This window comes from Tinamus guttatus, unplaced genomic scaffold, assembly GCF_059628265.1.
Source record: "Tinamus guttatus ecotype Peru unplaced genomic scaffold, ASM5962826v1 Tinamus_guttatus_pri_ptg000430l, whole genome shotgun sequence".
In the NCBI taxonomy this organism is placed as follows: Eukaryota; Metazoa; Chordata; class Aves; order Tinamiformes; family Tinamidae; genus Tinamus; species Tinamus guttatus.
This window is the reverse complement of record NW_028288964.1, coordinates 276,047-294,904: the sequence shown is the minus strand read 5'-3', so window position 1 is coordinate 294,904 and position 18,858 is coordinate 276,047.

The window sequence follows — 18,858 nt, the reverse complement described above, 5'->3', positions numbered from 1 at the left end:
ATTTGAGATCTCTCTTTCATACTGTTCTGCTCATCTGAAAACTTGCTAGTAATACATTATCAAAGTCATTAATGAAAATGTTAAATAACATTGTCGCCAGCATTTTTTGCCCCTAGCAACACTATTCAGAACTGCTGTGATGCTGCAGTCAGTTTTTCACCCACTTTTAGTCCACCCATTCAGTCTGAGGTATCACCTCAGCTGGCCTACAGGGATGCTATGTGAGACTTTGTTAAAAGTTTACCTTGTTAAGGTAAAAAACAGTCACTGCTCTCCCTACTCTGCTGAGCCAGTAATCCCATCATAAAGGGCAATAAGATGGGTCTAATACGTTCCTTTCTCAGGGTCTTGTATAAGTGTAATTTGCTTAATTGCTTGGCTAAAATAACCTTCCTTCAGACCTCTGGAAGCACCACTTTCTATTCCATATGTCTCTCCCTATGTAATATTAAAGCAATATCATTTTCTTTGTCCTTTTGTCTGTCTTTTAAGTTGAAATAATAATTTTTTTGTCTGTGCCTACATGGACACTGATGGATGGCATAAATCTGTCCTCTTCATACCTGCTGGTCAACTATATGAAAAACTCCCTACCTTGACCCTTAGATAACAGCCAGTCCTCTTGCCTTCTCCATTTAACCTCTAATTTCATCTTCTGCATCTGTCCTGTCCACACTCTGCCTCACTTCCACTGTCAATCATCTACACATTGCCTGTCCCAGAAAAAAAAAAAAAAAAAAGATTTTGTAGTAGAAACTGCAAAGAATCCCTAATCCCTATAAGCAATGCCAGGTGGATTATGCTATTGCAACATGTATGATTGCATGATAATGTACCTGAGGAGCTTATGTAGCCAAGCCAAATGAGGACAGCTCCAAATCAACACTACATAGAAGGGAAACAAACCACTTGACAAGCTTATTTTTCCTTTTTTTACGATACTTTTCCACTGTGTTTGTAACAGTGGAACGTTTGCTGTTTTTGAACATATAGGTGAAACTGTAACGCCAGTAATAACAATAGAAGGAAAGCAGCTCAGCCGAAAAACAAGTTATCCTTAAAAGGAGGTTAGATTCATAAATACAGACCATGTGTTAAGTGGTGAAACAAATTTAATGCTTACTGAGTAGTGTCACTGATATAAAAATAGAGTATGTTGCCTAATGTTTAATGGACCAGATCTGATTTAGAAGAATGTTACTAGACATTTTTGTTAGCTCAGAATAGGCTTGTGCGCACAGAATGTATTTACATTGCTCTGTGTTGGTAAATAAAAAGAAAAACCATTCTGTATTTAATGAATAACAGCAATGTAAAATAAATGTGTTTTTAATATCAGGATGCTAATGAACTAGTACTTTTCCTCAGTACATTTGATCTTTTTTTTTTTCAGATGTTGTATAACAAGGTCTACGTGACAAAAAGGAGAAGCAATACTTTCCTAGAATGAACAATCCTAACCTCAGTTACCGACCACAACCTTGGAACATAAAAGTAGAGACAAACTGAATAATCCACCCATTTAAGAAGCTGCTTGTCAAGCTGTGTCAGCACTGTCAACCTCTTACTCTGTTTTGCCTATCTAGAAGTGGGTTACTTGAAGAAACCAGTTGTGTATCTCCATAAACTTAGCCAAGATGCGCATCCTTCAGTGACTGATGTCAATGCCGAAAATTCTTTTCTCCTTAGCTGATGTCTAATTCGAAACCGTTGATTTTAAATGTAAAACATGTAGAAAATCACATCCTTTGACCTAATTACAATGCTATGCCTAGGATAGAGTGCTATCTAAACTTCCATTCACAGAGCACGCAAGAAATTCTTCAGACTCTAAACACCCTGCATCTAATCCACCCTTCGCTCCCATTCCTAAGTATTTTGGGGAAAGCCTAAGGTTACCAGAAAATGTTCCCTTTACAAATCCTCAGGCAGGCCAATGTAAGAAAAATTATTAAGATAATGGGCAATAAAAAAACTCTGCTGATAACTTTAAGGTTATCCTATAATTTAAAGAGATGCTCAGTCTGTCTAACTCATGTCAGAATTTGTGCAATGAAAACTGGATGGTTGAAGCCTGGAAACCTTTTGGGGTGAAACTGCACAATGTCATTCTGAGACAGAACAAGCAAAAAGAGACTGTGACCTTCAATAAATGGTACAGGGAGAAGTCTATAGGTGCAGCATTAAAAAAAATAAAAAAGAAAAGAAAAAAAGAAAAAGAAAAAGAAAAAGAAAAAGAAAAAGAAAAAGAAAAAGAAAAAGAAAAAGAAAAAGAAAAAGAAAAAGAAAAAGAAACTTTGAGTAAAAGTTAGAAAATTAGAAGAAGAATATCCATCAAATAATGTAAGGGGGGGTCTCATATGGGGAGTCTCAAAAACTCAGTGTTGACAAAATAGTTTTTCATGGAAGCTGTCATTTGACGATTGGTTCTGGGAATTCCTTGTTGTGAGTGATCTTTTTCTGGCTTCTAATGAAAAAGTGTCCAACATAAAATGTGAACTGTGTCAAGAGTGAAAGATGTTAGAGCGCAGGTTCTGTCTTTAACCTCTCTGGTACTAGCATTACATTGTGGCCACTAATGCCAGTGCAGATGAGAAGAAAACAAGGTTTATCCTTAGTCCTTGGCTTTGAATTGGAAGTTGGAGGAGCATGTACTGCAGCAGCCATTACAAATTTGCAGTGTTTTTTTTTTTTTTGGTTTTTTGGGGTTTTTTTTTTTTTTGCTGTAAGGAGGGAGACAGGACTTGGTAAACCCAATGGGGTCCAGGAGATGTTTTTTTTAATTCTGTTTATCATTAGTGAAATCTCCTTCATTTCCCTTTTGAAATAGGTTGTAAATCCTGAATGATTTTTACCAGGTCTCAGAGCAGCTCTGAATCTTCAGCTGCGCTATTTTCTTCAAGAAACACTAATACAAATTGTAACCATTCATCCTGGTTCTGCGCCAGGTTACTTGGCACATGCATGGACTTAGGCGGTTCCTTTCATTCAATTTGGTGCTTTGCCAAGGTGGGTTATTTTTATTATTAACCTTCTGTCAAGCCTGCTGTACAACAGTCCAGAAACCTCTTGAGTCTTTGGCAGAACAGCAAGTGAGACTCTCTGGCAAAAGGAATAATAAGGATTAAAAACCAGTGGATTTTAAATGATTATGAAGAATAGTAAAATATGAAGGCACTAGATTATTTTAAAAATATCCTAACTGTCCTGCTACAGCCCTGGTGAGAAGACAGTGCTTGCTGACAAAGAAAGCATTTGGTTACTGTCAGGGTGTTTCAGTGACCATCCAGTCATGAATTGGTGATCCAGCTTCAATTCGTACAAGAAAATCTTTCCTATTGACACTACCAAGCTATCTGTTTTTTTTTTTTTTTTTTTTTTTTTATATATATATTTCAGTAGATGCCATCAAAGACTGACTGAGCATGGAAGAATGATACTTCCGTTTAGATGAGGTATGTCTCAGTCTACAAAATCAGTAATGTTCTGGACTTTAAGAAGAATTCAGAGTCTCGTTTTAAAATCTTGTACTCTGTTTCCAAAATAGAAAGATAAACATCATTCCCTACTTCAATTTTAAGTTATTGTTAAGTTATTGGTTTTGGCTTATGTATAGCCACTTCTACGGAGCATCCCCCTTTACTATTCTGTGATTCTGTGATCTCCCCCATAGAAAGGCACATTAATAGCACTCACTATCCTGACTAAAAACCATGATTCATTTGCAGCTTGTTTGGTTTGGAGTTACAGGAGTATTTTGAACACAGGAACTGGCAAACTATTCTGGATAAAATATAATCCCTTTGATGAAAACAAAGCCTATGAATCTTTTGTAGCAAAGTTTTATGAGAATGCATGTCAAGAACTAACTAGCCAAGCCCAGTTTGCACAACTAACTAGTTTACAGTTCAGAATTTGCTTGCCTATAAAAGACACATGGATCTGCCCTAGAATTGCTTATCCCAAATCCTGCCTTTGAAAACAGGCAGTTGTTTGAAACCTTCAAGTCAATAGATTTGAATATTTCAGTAGATCAAGCTGTGAATAGTGTTTCTGAGGTACTATAATATAATCTGACTTTTCCTCTAAAAATTAGAATATGTGATGTGTTTAAATAGAAAGAAAATGTCAATGTAGGATGATGTCAAAGATGAAGAACTACATTGGCCCCCAGGAATTCAAAATCCAAATCATGATATTTTGTAGAAATTGCCTGGGAAGTTGGATATAGTGTGAGCATTTAAGAGCTATTAGTCAATTAATGCCTAGTTAATTATCTCATTATTTTTTAAAGTCTCTCTCTTTTCTTAACCCTCCATAAAGGAAAATATCTGCTCTACTAGATTAGACCTTTTCTGTCTTAGTTTACATTTAAAACAAGGATAATAAAATTTAGAGGAAACAGCTTATTATCAACAATATTAACTAATAGAGACCGTCAACATTCAGAAATGTAAATTAGGGGGCATTTATATAGGCTCCCACTGCTCTCAGTTCTTTGTGGAATTTTCTTAATATTTCTGTGCAAGCATCAATCTCTACATTTTTCTTTTTTTTTTTTTAATTTAGTTTTATTTTATTTTTAACCTCGCACACAGCGAATCTCACTCCTATGTATTCACTGTAAGATTCAGTCACTCCTTGTCACACCATTTGGAGAATGCATTAACTGACACGACAGCAGATTAAGACCATTAATAAAATCCACTGCACAAACAACCTTCCAATAAGCGTGTGCCCTGTGGTAACGATGAAACTGTCAGTAGCAACTAAAAACGAATAGCAAGCCTACAAAAGGAAACTAATAATCATCTAACCTATGTAGCCTGCAGTAATGACCTAACTAAAATGATTTGACTAAATAATATAATGTTTAACTTTCCTGGTGAGAAAAGTGAAGCAGAAAGGCAGACATATGAAAGGTTTAATTTTAGAATGCTTACTCAAAGGAACGTAACTGTTTGCTATTGATATTTATTCTTTATCATTAGCATTACCTATGGGATTAGTAATTTGCCTTTTAACACTTTTACCATATCACGCATCAAGCAATTTTATTTGGAGAAAGAAAAGAGGAAGAGGAGGAGGCAGCAAATAAAGGCGGATTAGGCATACAGATTTCCTCATTTTTTGATTTGCTTCCTAAGAGCACAGTCTTTTCAAAATATGCACATAGCCAGAACAGATACTTTGCTTTCTGTTAGACAAATGGATATGGAAGAATGGAACCGACGAGACTGTATGGGTTTCTGTTGAGGGCACTTAATGGACATCAGGCAAATAAAAGTTGGAAGAAGAGATTTGAAGAAAGGAGGTTGATCTTGAGGGGAGGAAATACACAGGTCTATTGGCTGTCCAGCCCTTATTACATTATCACTGGAAACTGGTAGTGCTAAAGCTTGAGCAACCCAAATAAAATCAATGGGGCCATTTGTATGAATTAAGTTTGCATTATGTGCACAGACAGCATACACAGCTGCATGTCCTGTGTGTGGAGTCAGCTAAGTTATCTCCTTCCTTAGTACAAAGTGACAGATTCTGCCTAGTGTTTGAGGGAGAAAGGTTGCTTGATGGGGTGTAAAAGGGAGATAGTCTGGGTGGCTGCTGCCATATCATATCAGGTGTATGTTGGAGGGAAGGAGAAAGGAAAGAAAGGGCCTGGGACATCATAGTCCTTCAGATCCTGATTTTCAGCCATAAATGTCAGCAGTATCTTCCCATTGACCTTAGTAAATATTAAATCATGCTGAATGACAGTTGGATGATGAGGGATAGTGGATGGGATAAAATGGGCTTCCTTCTCAGAATAATGTTGTATTTTTGTGCATGTTTATTTTGTCCGTAATCACAGTACCTGAGTCAGCCGTCACAAAAGGACATAGGTAAAATATTCATTTTTACAGTGATACTCTATTCATCTGCTTTCATTGATTTCTTCTATCCTGTCACCTCTACTCTTCCGTGACCAAGGACAGCTCTGCTGTATGCAAAAAGCTCACTCTGTGTAGATGTTAGCCTTTTCAAATGCTCAGAAAAATGACTGAGAAAAGCGACTGGTCCCCTCAGAAACTATAAATGTCATTCTTTAATATGTACAAATAATTTCTTTTTTTACCTTATTTTGCCTTTTATGACCAATTTTATCAGTGGGTGATGCTGAAATTTTTGGAAAGTAAAGGACTCCAGAGGGAGAGATTTAACAGTAAGAAAAACTGGAGATAAGCCTGTGAGTCACATTTTCTCTTGATCTGAATCACTGTCATTCTACTTGCCTTCATCAGAGATACTATGATTTAAGCAGGCTAAGGATTTTGCCCTGTATTTCCAGGAATTAATAAACAGTGAATGAATCTAAATTTTCTAACAAAGTTGTTACATTATAGCTCTGTTCTTTTTTCTCTGGAGGAGGAGTACGGCTTTTACTGCAGGCTGTATATTGATATATGGTTATCATTAATCGTCTTTTGGTACATGATGCATCTCTTATTAATAGATGAACTTCCCAGCTGTAAATGTCAAGATAAATTGATTGGCCAGCTGGTACTTTGGAGATACTGTATTTTGCTAAAATACCCAAATCTAAAAGTGAGGGAAAGTGGGAGAGTGGGGTGGTGGGGGAGGGAAAATCATTTTGTTTTAATGAGATTCTATCACTACTTAGGATGAAATGGACTGATAACAGAACAAATCTGATTAATTCATCTAGGTTATGAAAAAAAAAAAAAAGCGTTTTCCTTTAATTGTCAATTCTGACTTGCAAAACATTTCCTCTCCCCACTCCCCTGCCAGCACACCCCCTTTAAGTGTGCCTATGGTTTACTTTCCCATGTTTTGTAAAAAATACATTAGCTGAAACAATAACAGGCAGGCTGCCATCTGCTGGCTAGTGTTCTGTAGAATAATTTCATTATCCAAGGCAATTGCATTAACCTGAGAGAAGTGTGCTGGATGTTGACATTGATTCAGACATTTCAGAGGCTACTATTGCAAATCAAAGTATATTTGGAAAAACACAACAATAAAATAAAATAATCAAAATCTAATCTGGATACAATCTTTAGGATACGCCTCTCTTTACACTGCAATTTATTGTAGATTTACACTATTCTCAGTGATCCTGATCAAAGAACTTTGGTTTATTTGCTGGAAAACAGCAGAATGAAACTGGGAGCATTTGCCCTTAGCAGGAAGCAGGAATCCTTCTCAAAACTCTTTTTTTTTTTTTTTAAGAAGTTGGAAAGAGAGTGATGGGGGAAGGAGAGAGGCTGGATTTCTAAAATTCTTTCTTTGTGAGTCAGCAGATAGTGCTTCTGGAGATGGGAATGTTTCCTCTTGGACTGACTCCATCTCCTTTTTTGGTCTGCAAACTCTTGAGGTTAATGGTTGGGGCGGAAGAAGTTGGAGCACATGCCAGAGCTTTGAATATGAAAGGAGGAATTTGCACAATATGGGTACGTTAGTCATTTGCAGTTCACTAATTATCTGTTTTATGTTAATGCTAATTCTCCATGTAAGTAAAGTAAATTAACAGCGTAACGTAAAAGAAGCAATTAATGGGATATATAACATTTGTAGCTATAATAAAACTGATTTCATTCCATGCACATTGAAATTGTCTATTTAGGTATCTAAAATAAATGAGGAGCTTGCTGAGACCTTGCTGCTCTAAGTAACACCAAGGACAGAGTAACGTGACTTAATATTGTTTCCATAGCAACAGGGATGTGCACCAGCGGAATCATGCCCATATATCATTAATTTAGTGCTTTGCTAACACCCCAAATTATACCTCTCCTAATTATACTGTGCTTTTTATTCTTAAGAATGCAACACCACTATTACCTAGAGTCCACAGTGTAAAATTTGAGGGGGAATGGCTACCAGAACATATAGCTCGTTGTACACTTTTTATTTTTAAGGAAGAAAAAAAAAATAGAATCCACAAGTCTCCCCTAATTGTCCTAAATATGCCACTGGGGATGCTACTTGGCTGTGTGCCACTTGGCACCACCCTTCTTCACAGGCTTGCTGAGGCTCTGCGATATCAGCCACTTCCCAAAGCTTGGAGGCTCAGCTTGATTTAAAACCACATCTGGTGCTTTTGGGAAGCACACTTGATATCAGCAATCACCCTGCACACGCACAACTTCCCGAATATTTCATCCATACCCAGAATACTCACAGCAGCAGCCAAAACAGAAAAAAAAAAAAAAAAGAAAAGAAAAGAAAAAAAAGAAAAAGGGCAGCACAGAAACGCTATGACTAAATTTACTGATGAGAAAATGCTGATGTTGATGAAGTCGCAAGATAATTTCTAATGTTACTAATGTTACTAAGTCACCTTAGAAGAAATCATCCTGCAGACAAATGCAAAGAAAGGCTATTTTTATAACAGTGAGCATTTTGTTTAGATGACGTAGAGATTCCAGAGGATGTGCTAGCTCCAGGAGGTTGTCAAATCTCCGACCGCTCAGTCCTGTAACCTTATTTCTGTTGCTTGCTCTAATTCAGGCAGGTGTTTCAGTGCATACAATGGAAGCACACCATGTGGTCTTGTTGAAAGCAAAAGCACAACTCATCTGCACTAATATTTCAGTGTGAAAATACCTTCCAGATTTGGAATCGCACTGTTTTATTTTCCTATACCTTGGTCCTCAAGCATATCCTCCTGCTTCTTCCTAATTGGGCTTACATGATCAGCTTGTTCATTTTAAATCTTGGCTTCCTTCTGATTTGCAGCAGAAGGCTGGCGAATGATGCAGAATGATGGGCTAATTACAGAACTATTTTCTTTGGATGGAAGGCAAATGTCTGGGAAGCTGGAACTCCCCAGTCCCCTCTCCTAATCCATCTGTACGACCCCCTTTGCAGGACAGCAGCCTGGTGTACCTAGCACTGTAGCCATCTTCCGATACTCCCCAAAGAGACACATTCTCACTTCGCTTGATTTTCTGCTTCTTCCTCCAGGAAGGAGGGGCTTGGGGGATTTATTTTTTCATTTCAGTTTGGAGAATCTGATCTTTTAATACAATTTAGAGAAATTATGCTTCCTTTTAATATTCTTTTCTAATCTGAATTCTGTTCCTAGCCTCAGTTAACTGCACGGAGCTCCAGAGGTGAGGACATAATAACCAGCATATTTCTTAAACGTATTCAAGTTCTATTTTTAGTGCATTCCAGAAGCACACAGGATTTTTTTTTCCTGAAAAGACAATGTAATTTGTATGCAGTTTTCCTAGTTATTATTCTAGGGGACATTTTTCTTCAAATGATGATTACAGTCCTAACAAGGTTCAATGCATCCCATCATTTTATATGCTATAGCATCAATTCCGAAGAACACACTGACACCTAGTGGAACATAATTTCATTAATATTGACACCAGGAGATGCCGTCAATTCTGCAATCTCCTATTAATGATGTTGTCAGAGACTTAATTTCTGGCTGCTATGCTGTGGGAAAAAAAAAATCTCAGACAAACTGAAGAAATCCAATATGCAAAGTCTGTAGCCTGTGACTATCTGTTGCTGTTGTTATCTCCAGGCAACCAAAAGCATCGCTTCCAGAGTTCTGTCTGTTTGGAAATGTGTTCTCCTATACACAGCCATGTGTCATTCACAGCACTAAAAATACGAACTATATGCATGAATGGATAAGAGCCTATCTCGATTTCTCTAAGCTAAAATCCACTGCTGGCAAATGTTATATAAAATCTAATGCTGTATACTCCTCCTTTCGATGCCTGCTTCCATTGCCTATAGGATAGAAATAGCATATGACAGCAAAGGAACATGTTTGCTTTCATCCTATTTTAAATTTGATTACAGTGGCTTTTATATTATTGAGGCATAGCAGGCACCTGATTTATAATCTGATATTAAAGGGGAAATTACTCCTACTAGTAGTCTTAAGTAGCACTTACTTTTACCCTCTGCTTCTTCCAGACAGGAGCCTTCTGACAGGTCTGGAATTACAAGATAGATTTCCTTAAACTAATCTCCAATTTAGTAAATCAGAAAGAATAATCAGCATCAAGAATGGGACACATACAGTACTTTGGGCCAGACCTTCCAACAGTCGTCTAGTTCTGCTACTGTCTATGAAGCTATTTAGTGCCTTTCATTTTCCTTCTCTTTTAAGATCTTGTTGTGCATGTCTTGATCTCAGCTACTGATGACAAGAGTAGAAGGAGCTGTACAAGAATGTACTCAGCAAGACAGACTTGCTTTCCCTGCTCCCCAAAGAGCACAGGAGAGATGCCATATTCCCCAGTGTCCCCCCAAATGCCCCACAGACTCCCTAAAACCTCCTTAAAACTTTCAGCCAAGCTCTTGGACTGTTTCTGCCTAATCTCGCACAGAGTATTCTCTCAGAACCACTTCTTCCTTCTTCAAAGATGTTTTGTTCCCAAATAATGGCAGAAAAAAATGACATTATTTGTCAAAAGACAAATTATTAAAATTGATAATGTATCCCTTATGTATCTGTGCTGAGGACCTATTGAATATAACCTGAACAGCAGAGCATTGGATGGCTCTTTATATTCTGGACTCATATTGCAAATAGAACAGAGAAGAGTTTTATAGACTGCTTTTCATATTTGAGAAATGCTTTATAAAGCAGTGATTAATAATGCTGTTTATTGTGAATGTTTCGGGAAATGTGACAGCACTAGGCATTTAGCAGGAACCCAGCCCAGCATGAAGTAGCTGAAAATATTTTTTTCATGGAAGCAGAAGGTTATATAAAATTAAGGGATAGTGGGAGGCAATGGCCGTAAATTTGTAAAGCTCCACTTGTCCAAATCATGCCATGATTTGGCATGACTTGTTTCTGAAGTTTCGACTGAAGTTGCTTTAGGCATATGCCCAATTGATTCTTTCAGTACCCAGCAAAAGCTCTTAGAGAAATCATCAGATAATAGTAACTTTCTTCTTATCCTGGAGTCCAAAGTAACTGCTGGAACCAGAAAGCTACTCTCTGCAGAGACATGGACCATTAACAAGTCCCTTCCTCTGTCTCCTTGCAACATCACTATCATCCAGTGGTTGTGTCAGGTTAATGGAGATAGTGTGTGCCCCTGTGTAGTTTGTCTCTGGGCAAAAATAGAATTATCATTGGTTGCCACTGTCTGCTGGGTAACCTTAGCATTCAGAGAACCCAGAGACCAGGAACAAGGATTCATTAGGTGAAGTCCATAACACACCCTGGAGGACATCATCATCCACTTGCAACTATTTTTGTCAACAGAAGGAAAAGAAGCTCTATTTTACAAGTTACATGTCCTCTACAAATTATTCCCTCAAGTGTAATTACATGCACATAAGTATATTAATAAAAACACAGTAAAAGTGGAATTTCACTCTGATATTTTACAGTGGCAGTTTCTGGGAGCTTGAGTAGGATTCTCTGTACTTCAACTAAAATATGAATTAGATGCATGCTGAAAAGTGACTCACTCTAACAAATTAAACATTGGGACCTGAAGGTGTCCTACTGCAGCCACTTGAATTGTGCTAGACATCAATCCAGTCAAAAATGAACTGTGTGAGCATTTCTTGCTTACAACATAGCGCAGAGTACTGTATTTTACTTCTTCTATTTTAGCATTTCTACATGGATCACCTTTTAATCCTCATTAAACACTGAATATCACTTACTCATGACAGATTATGTATCTTTGCTCTCTTGTAAAACATGATGGTACTGCATGAATTCTTCTTATTGGTTGCTGTTCCCAAATATTCTTTTCTGGTCTCATCCAGTGACTTGTAAATCCAGCCTTTCCCTTGATTTCAGTGGGAGCTGGATGAGAATCCTAATTTAAAAAAATAGGAAAGCTGCTGAGCTTTAAAACAAGAAAGTCTCAGATTGTAATGTACAGGTGTATGGGTTAATGTACAACAGTGCTATCTGAGGAAGAAGAGATTTTATTGCATAGTATTTCCCCTGAAAAATTACAATGAATTATTGAAATAAGAAATGTGGTTTTGAACAGCTTTATATTCAGTGTTTAGTATTCTGAATGTTTCTGGTTCTCAAATAATATGACTTTGAACAGACCTCATGTCTCTTACAGAAGGGTCTTGCAGGGCTCTAGAAGCAATAATTAAGCTTGCAAAATTTGAGTGGTATTACAGATGGTCACTAAGGCACAAAGGCATTTCCAAGGTCACTCAATAAATCAGTGACAGCATGAGAGCTAAAGCCCAGGCATCTCTCTTGCCCCACTGCGCAAAATAGGACTGCCCAATGCAGGCTCAGCCTGTGCCTCTGCTCTGTGATCTCCCAGAACTCTCATGTCATCTCTCCATGAGTGGTTTCGTCCCTTCCCAAAGGCTTTTTTAAGTAAGTGTAAGTGTTGTGTTTGGTTATACAAAAGGAGCATGCTAATTTGCTAATGTAAATTGGCTAGGTTTGATTGACTTCAGTGCACTGTATCATGTGCAAGAGCAGCATTTGCATTTTGCTTTGATATAGAACGATGTGATGTATGACAGTTTGATGCAGTTGGCTGCAGTCATCCTCAGCCTTGCAGGTCTAATTTAAAAGACATTGTCACTGACTTCATTGGAGCTATGACAGTTGAAACTAGCTGAGGATCTGACCTAAAAATCTCACAAAATCTTTGAAAATACAGGGACTAGAATTTAATGCAACAGGAATAAATGATATATCACAAAATCATCCAGCAGATATATAGGCACTTCATATATTCAACAAGCCATGTAACTATTGAACTGCTTAACTGCAGATACAGATCTGACATGTAAATATACGGCATTAATTCCTTTACTTGGATGTAAATACACAAATGAACAGCAATTGAGAAACATTGATGACAAATAAACCAGGAATACAGGACTATTTGGTACCACATGTTCTTTTTTACACACTGAAAGAACCCTGAAGACATTCTCATGATACCAAGGTATGACGAAATTTCATTATCCGTAATATATGTTTCATTTAGAACATTTAAGCAACCTCTAGAAAAAGGAGAAACTGAGAACTGATGTGTGTTGCACAGTGGGGTTTCAAATTTAACTTTCCTCAAATCCCCGTTATGCATTCATTCTTGTAGAAATCAGAGTCCTAATTTAGGAGGCATGTATTTAATGACACACTGTCAAAACAAGTCATAACTTTTCAGGGAAAGATAACGTTACTGGAATTTACAACTATCAAAACCTTTGCCATGTTTGATCATCAACATAAAGCTCTGTCTGCCTAGTACAGCCAGATTTCCTCAGACTTGGAACTCTTCCACCAAGTGTAATTGCACAGATCAGTAAGTCATAGTTTCCTAGGTCAGTTCATCTGAGGAGCTGACTAAATCCTGATTCACCTTCCATTTATATCAAAGAAAGGGAATGCCTTTCTGAATTTATTATAAACATCATTCAGACGTAAATGTTTGCCTTTAAAATCAACCCCAAAACATTTAATGGTTCCTATTAAAAAGAAAAAGATTATGGAAGGATTATGGTCTTTCAGATGTGTCAAAAAGCTATAAAAAAATGCCTTTTGTTTATGTCTTACAACCAGTGTACAATATTTGGCCATATTCTCAAGGGCAGGGAAGATTGGACAGTAACCAAAATGTTAGCTCATTCTCTGACTATTTTAAAATATTCATTAGAGTGAACCTAAGCTTGTAAAATGGAATAATTATTTTAGAACTTTTATCATAATTTATAACATGAGCACTGCATGCTAATGAGCAAGAAATAGGCTCAGTGACATGAAGTACCTGAGGAAAAGTACAGTAACTTGGAACTGACTCATCTCAATAAAGACGTATAGGACAGATGGGAACAAACCAGAAGGCATAGGATGGTTATATAAAAAAAGTTCCCTCTGAAAGATTTATATTCTACTAAAGTCATTATTATGTTCTTAGCTCTTCATTCTTGAAAAAAAAAAAAAGAAAGAAAGAAAGAGAGTGAATTCTTCCACCCCTTGTTTTTTCTAGAACATTATTTCATGCTAAAAAATAAATAAACATCCTCTAGCTAATTTGCTGATAAATATATTTGGGCTTCTAATGTAGACAATTGTATGTTAGTAGACTACAATTAAATCTGGGAGCACACACTGAGTTAATCATGTACAGGTTGTTTATTGGAACATAGTTATCCTCATGCTTATTACTTTTTTACCTGAAATGCATTGCCACATTTGTAGACATAGCAGGTTTCCTCAGGAAGGATGTTCCTGAGAAACTGAATGTTCCTTTTAAAACTTCCTTTCCATTCAGGTTGTTGATTCTAGATGCTATGGGAAAATATTTCCTGTAGCGTCCTAAGCAAGCAACAGCAACCACATAAACATTTATCCTGCTACAAAGGCCGATGTTATTTTTTTTATAAACATTTCAATCTCTTATGTCCCTTGGTGCCAGGATATTCAATCTCAGTTGATTTTCCCATTCTAACCATGTTTTTTTTCATAGTCATCTATTTGGTTTCATTTGTGGCAGAAATGTTCTTAGCATCTAGAGTATCATTTAAATTCCACAAAGCACATGGTGAATTAGGTTCTTGTCATTGTCTCTGAGACAGAATTTCACCTAAAATGAAATGGAAGAGCCTGCTGAAGCCTCTGATCTACACGAAGGAGCTCTATCTGGAAAGCTGATATCCAAGAATTCTGGTCAAACAAAGGTTAATTTACTTGAATAATGAAGGGAAGTTCTCTGATTAAAGCTTAGGAACTAACCTGAAAGAATCAGCAAAAATTCTTTATACACTTAGCAGTACATTTCTGAGGAAGGAAAGAAAGGTTTGAAGATAATTTTTTTTTGATTACAACAAATCCCTACTCTGCCATGACCATCTCTGTAAGAGTCAAGAATGCTTTTGCTCAAGTTAAACTACTGCATTAAATTAGTTCGATCTGTTTGGTGGTTATCAATCAGTTTTCAAAATTCTAAAAATAAAGAGGAAAAAACATTCCCATAGAAAAATAATGAAGGCTTTTAAACAATAGCTGATCAAGATATAATGTAGGACCTATATTTTTTTTTCTTGGAGGTTAGTCAAACAAGAAAGTTATAAATGGCAACTAACACATAAATTTGAACCATGATCAACTGTGTATTTGAAGAGCCTCACTACGGACAACTTGGTACTGGGAATTTTTCTTTGTGTCATGATTAATATAGGGTTTGTTTTCCTTCCCTGTTGCCTTTGACTCTATATAGACCTCTCTCCACTGGAAGTAAACTTGCATCTGGCACATGGGTGATAATGAATGGTCATTAAAACTTAATTATCATCTGAACTGCAATTATCATCTGTTTATAATAAACATTTTTGCACAAAGCAGTGGCTATAGTCCAGGAATGGCCAATATTTCAGATATGAAGACTTGGCTTGAACTAACAAGTGGAGATACCTGTGCAAGGCAACTAAGGCAAGAAACTATTTAGAGGAGTTTTATTACTTGAAACAGAAGTAATGAATGACAAACAAGTCAAAGTAATGACTTGTTAAATCCTCGTGAAAAAAATAACAGACAATGTGCACTTCACAAAGATGTGTGTCAAAAGGCCAAAGAATTAGTATAGAAGGAAATTTAGGCTTGTAAACTGGATTTTATCTCCTCTAATTTTCAAAGTTCACAATGCACACATTTATATCCAAGACAGATGCTTATATTCAGTCAGATGAATCCCATCCAAGGTGCTTAATACATGCGAGCCAAGTGTGTGAGCCCCAAACATAGCAGTCAAGGGCTCAAAGGCAAGGGGAACTGCCAGGGCTGGGATGCTATAGATTGCTTGAACAAAATGTCATCCAAGTCTTAATGCTGATAAGAGAGGAAATAATTCATTTGCTAATTAAAATGAATAGGAACTGGCCAATTCCTCTGCACTACTTTGCAAATCCAAACTTCTCTTTCCTCTCACCTTTAAATGCTTATCATTTCATAAATCAATGAACCATCTTCCTTGAAAATTTCTTTTTAATCCATAGTGACTAGATTTTTAGATGTGGTCTAAGTGGTTCATAATCTGTATAATCTCTAATTACACCAGAATATTTCTGTGAGATACTCTAGTTTAAGCTCTACATTTCCTTCTTTCTCCTTCAAAGGTGCTTAACTAAATCTACTGAAAGTCCCAAGACCATCATCAATTCCCATATCAGTTATAAACCATCACAGTTCCTGGAAAAAGGAAGCGTGAAGGCTCAGCTCCTTAATGTGCATTTCTTGTCCTGTCCCTCAGCAGGGAGGAATGAGTATTTGGTCTACTAATACGTCCCTATTTTATACCAGCTTGCAGTCTCAGGCCATGGACTCTATAAAATGAGCGTTTGACATTTCTATATTAAACTCCTTCCTAGAAATGCAAGGAAATACTTTTGACATCCGCACTGTAAGCAAAGAGCATTTCTTCTCATAGGAACATCAGAAGTGCTGTGACCAGTCTTTTGCAGTCCTTTCCCTGGGAATCACACAATGTAGATGCTTCAGTGACGTACAAGAAACACTAGAATCCCTTTCACAGAGTCCACAGTCATGACAGAGATTGCTGTAAACCCATTCCATGAGGTTTATGAAATCTTTCATAATGTTTATTAGCATTCACTGTTGTAAATAGGGAATTTCTTGTGAATTATATAAACATTCAGCTAGCTTTTAATCTCACTAGGTCTTCAGCCTTAACAACATCTTTTGCCAGAAGTTTTAATATTTACCTGTTCTGTAACAACAATATATTTCTTTTTATCTACTTTGAAATTTCTACCTTTTAATTTCATCCGAAGTCTCCATATTCTTGTGTTATGAGACAGGGAGAACAGATGCTTCTGATCTATCTCTTCTATACTGTTTATTATTTTGCATATTTTTATCACATTCTCTTATTCGTCCTAGTGTTTTCAATTTCTCATATATGAGTTTTCCATTGCTCTATTCATTGTAGAAGATGAAAAATGAAATAATTTTAAAATAGTTAAATCAGATAAAATGGCAAAAGCTTACACAAAATAAAGTGAAAAAAGTTTTTAAAAACCACCTTCTGCAGTGAGACCAAGGACAGAAAATATTAACAACAAAATCTATTATTTGAGAAAGGCTCAAATAAAGAAAATGTATAGCTAAAATAACAGTAGCTAAAAATCGTATGTAGTTGTATGTAAAACTACAGATAAAAAAGCTCACGTGTGCAGATCTTTATTTATATATCCACATACATACACATACAATACTTTTGACTTATTTGGGGATATTCTGAGTCCTATAGCCATAGGTAAATGAAAGAGTCAGGTTCAAATTGTAGCTACAAAGATCTGACAATTCATGGTAGCAGCTCAGCATGTTCTAGGAAATTGATTTGTAATATTGTTTTAATAGAGTGAGGATTAGTTAATATAAATTTTTTGTGGTATTATACAACAAGCAAGATGGTGCCTATATATCTTTTCTGTTACCAAGAAAATTAAGGATAGGTCTTATGCCAACTGCTGAGCCCAGGCTTGCAAACATACACAAATAAGGAACTACTCAAGTACATACATTCTGGTTACCTTACGTCTCTCATCTTTAATCTAGATGCTGCTTCATCTGATTTATTGCAATAGTTTCCCTTTTAAATCACAGCCTGAAAAGCCTTTTTGAGTTGAAATAGATAAATATGCTTGTTTCTTACATGTAATGCCATATATTTAGTTATTTTTTACTCTGGTGTTGTCCTTTTGCTTTATAAACGACAGCGAACACACTGTACTTTAACAGTGAAACTGTAATTTAGTAGAGTCTCAGCTTCCATACAAAACATGGATCTATCTTTGGCGGATGTATAATTTATGTGTGTATATAGGTTTATATTCGATCAACATTAACAAGAAATGCTAGCTGAGATACAGTAAGTATTTGCTGAAACTTATAAGCATGTCTGGTTCATCCTGCACTTTGGACAGACAGAAGCAAAGGCAGAGTGAGACACAATCTCACATATGTTAATCTCAGTTTTAATGAGTATTCAGCAACACGCTCCGTGTCAGACAATTCAGGAGTTTTATGGAGGTCTCCTTGGCTGAAGCAGAAAGGAACAGAGACTGTGGATGCACAACTGAACTGATAGGGGTGTTGGGACACCAACCAGGAGAGTGCAGGAGGAACAGAGCACCCTTAAGGAAGACAGGCAAAGGCCATATTTACACCTACCCCATCCCACTTAAACTGCAGAATGGGCTAATGGCTTCTGCCTGTTCCCCTCTCTTTTGAGGGGCCACTGCTCTCCCCAGGCAGAACATGAGCACTGTGTGTGCCAAAGTCAGGGCACGGTCTGCCAGAGAGGTCTGCAGTCTTTTATCTCATGCTCTATTCACCTTCTCTGAATCCGTGCAGCCTGCCTCGCTACCAGTGTGTGCCCAGCATCTGTCCCATAATAACACACCACAACAGCTTTGACTGAGGAAAGACACGGATGATCTTTCCACGGCCAACCGAGTGGGGAGAAGGCCAATTTCTTAAAACCGCCAGCAGAGAACAGTGCCAAACTGGCACCTGGTTACCTTTGCATTGCAGCAACATTTCCCTGTTCCAGCTCATTCTCCGAAGCCTGCTGTAATGCATACGGACTGCCCGTCCCCACTTACACAAGACCAGAGAAATAACAAACAGAGCTGCAAGGCCAAGAAAAAAGACAGTACTAAACTATATAAATTCTGAAGTTTTCCCGTTTAGATCTGAAAAAAAATACATTATACAGGACAGAAAGTCAAAATCTTGGAAATTCTTAGGAATAAAACAACTGCACATATTTAATTACATAAATTTATTTTTTAGATAACTGAAACAATTGTTTTGTTTAGTTTTAAAAATGTTACAGCAGGATACTTTGA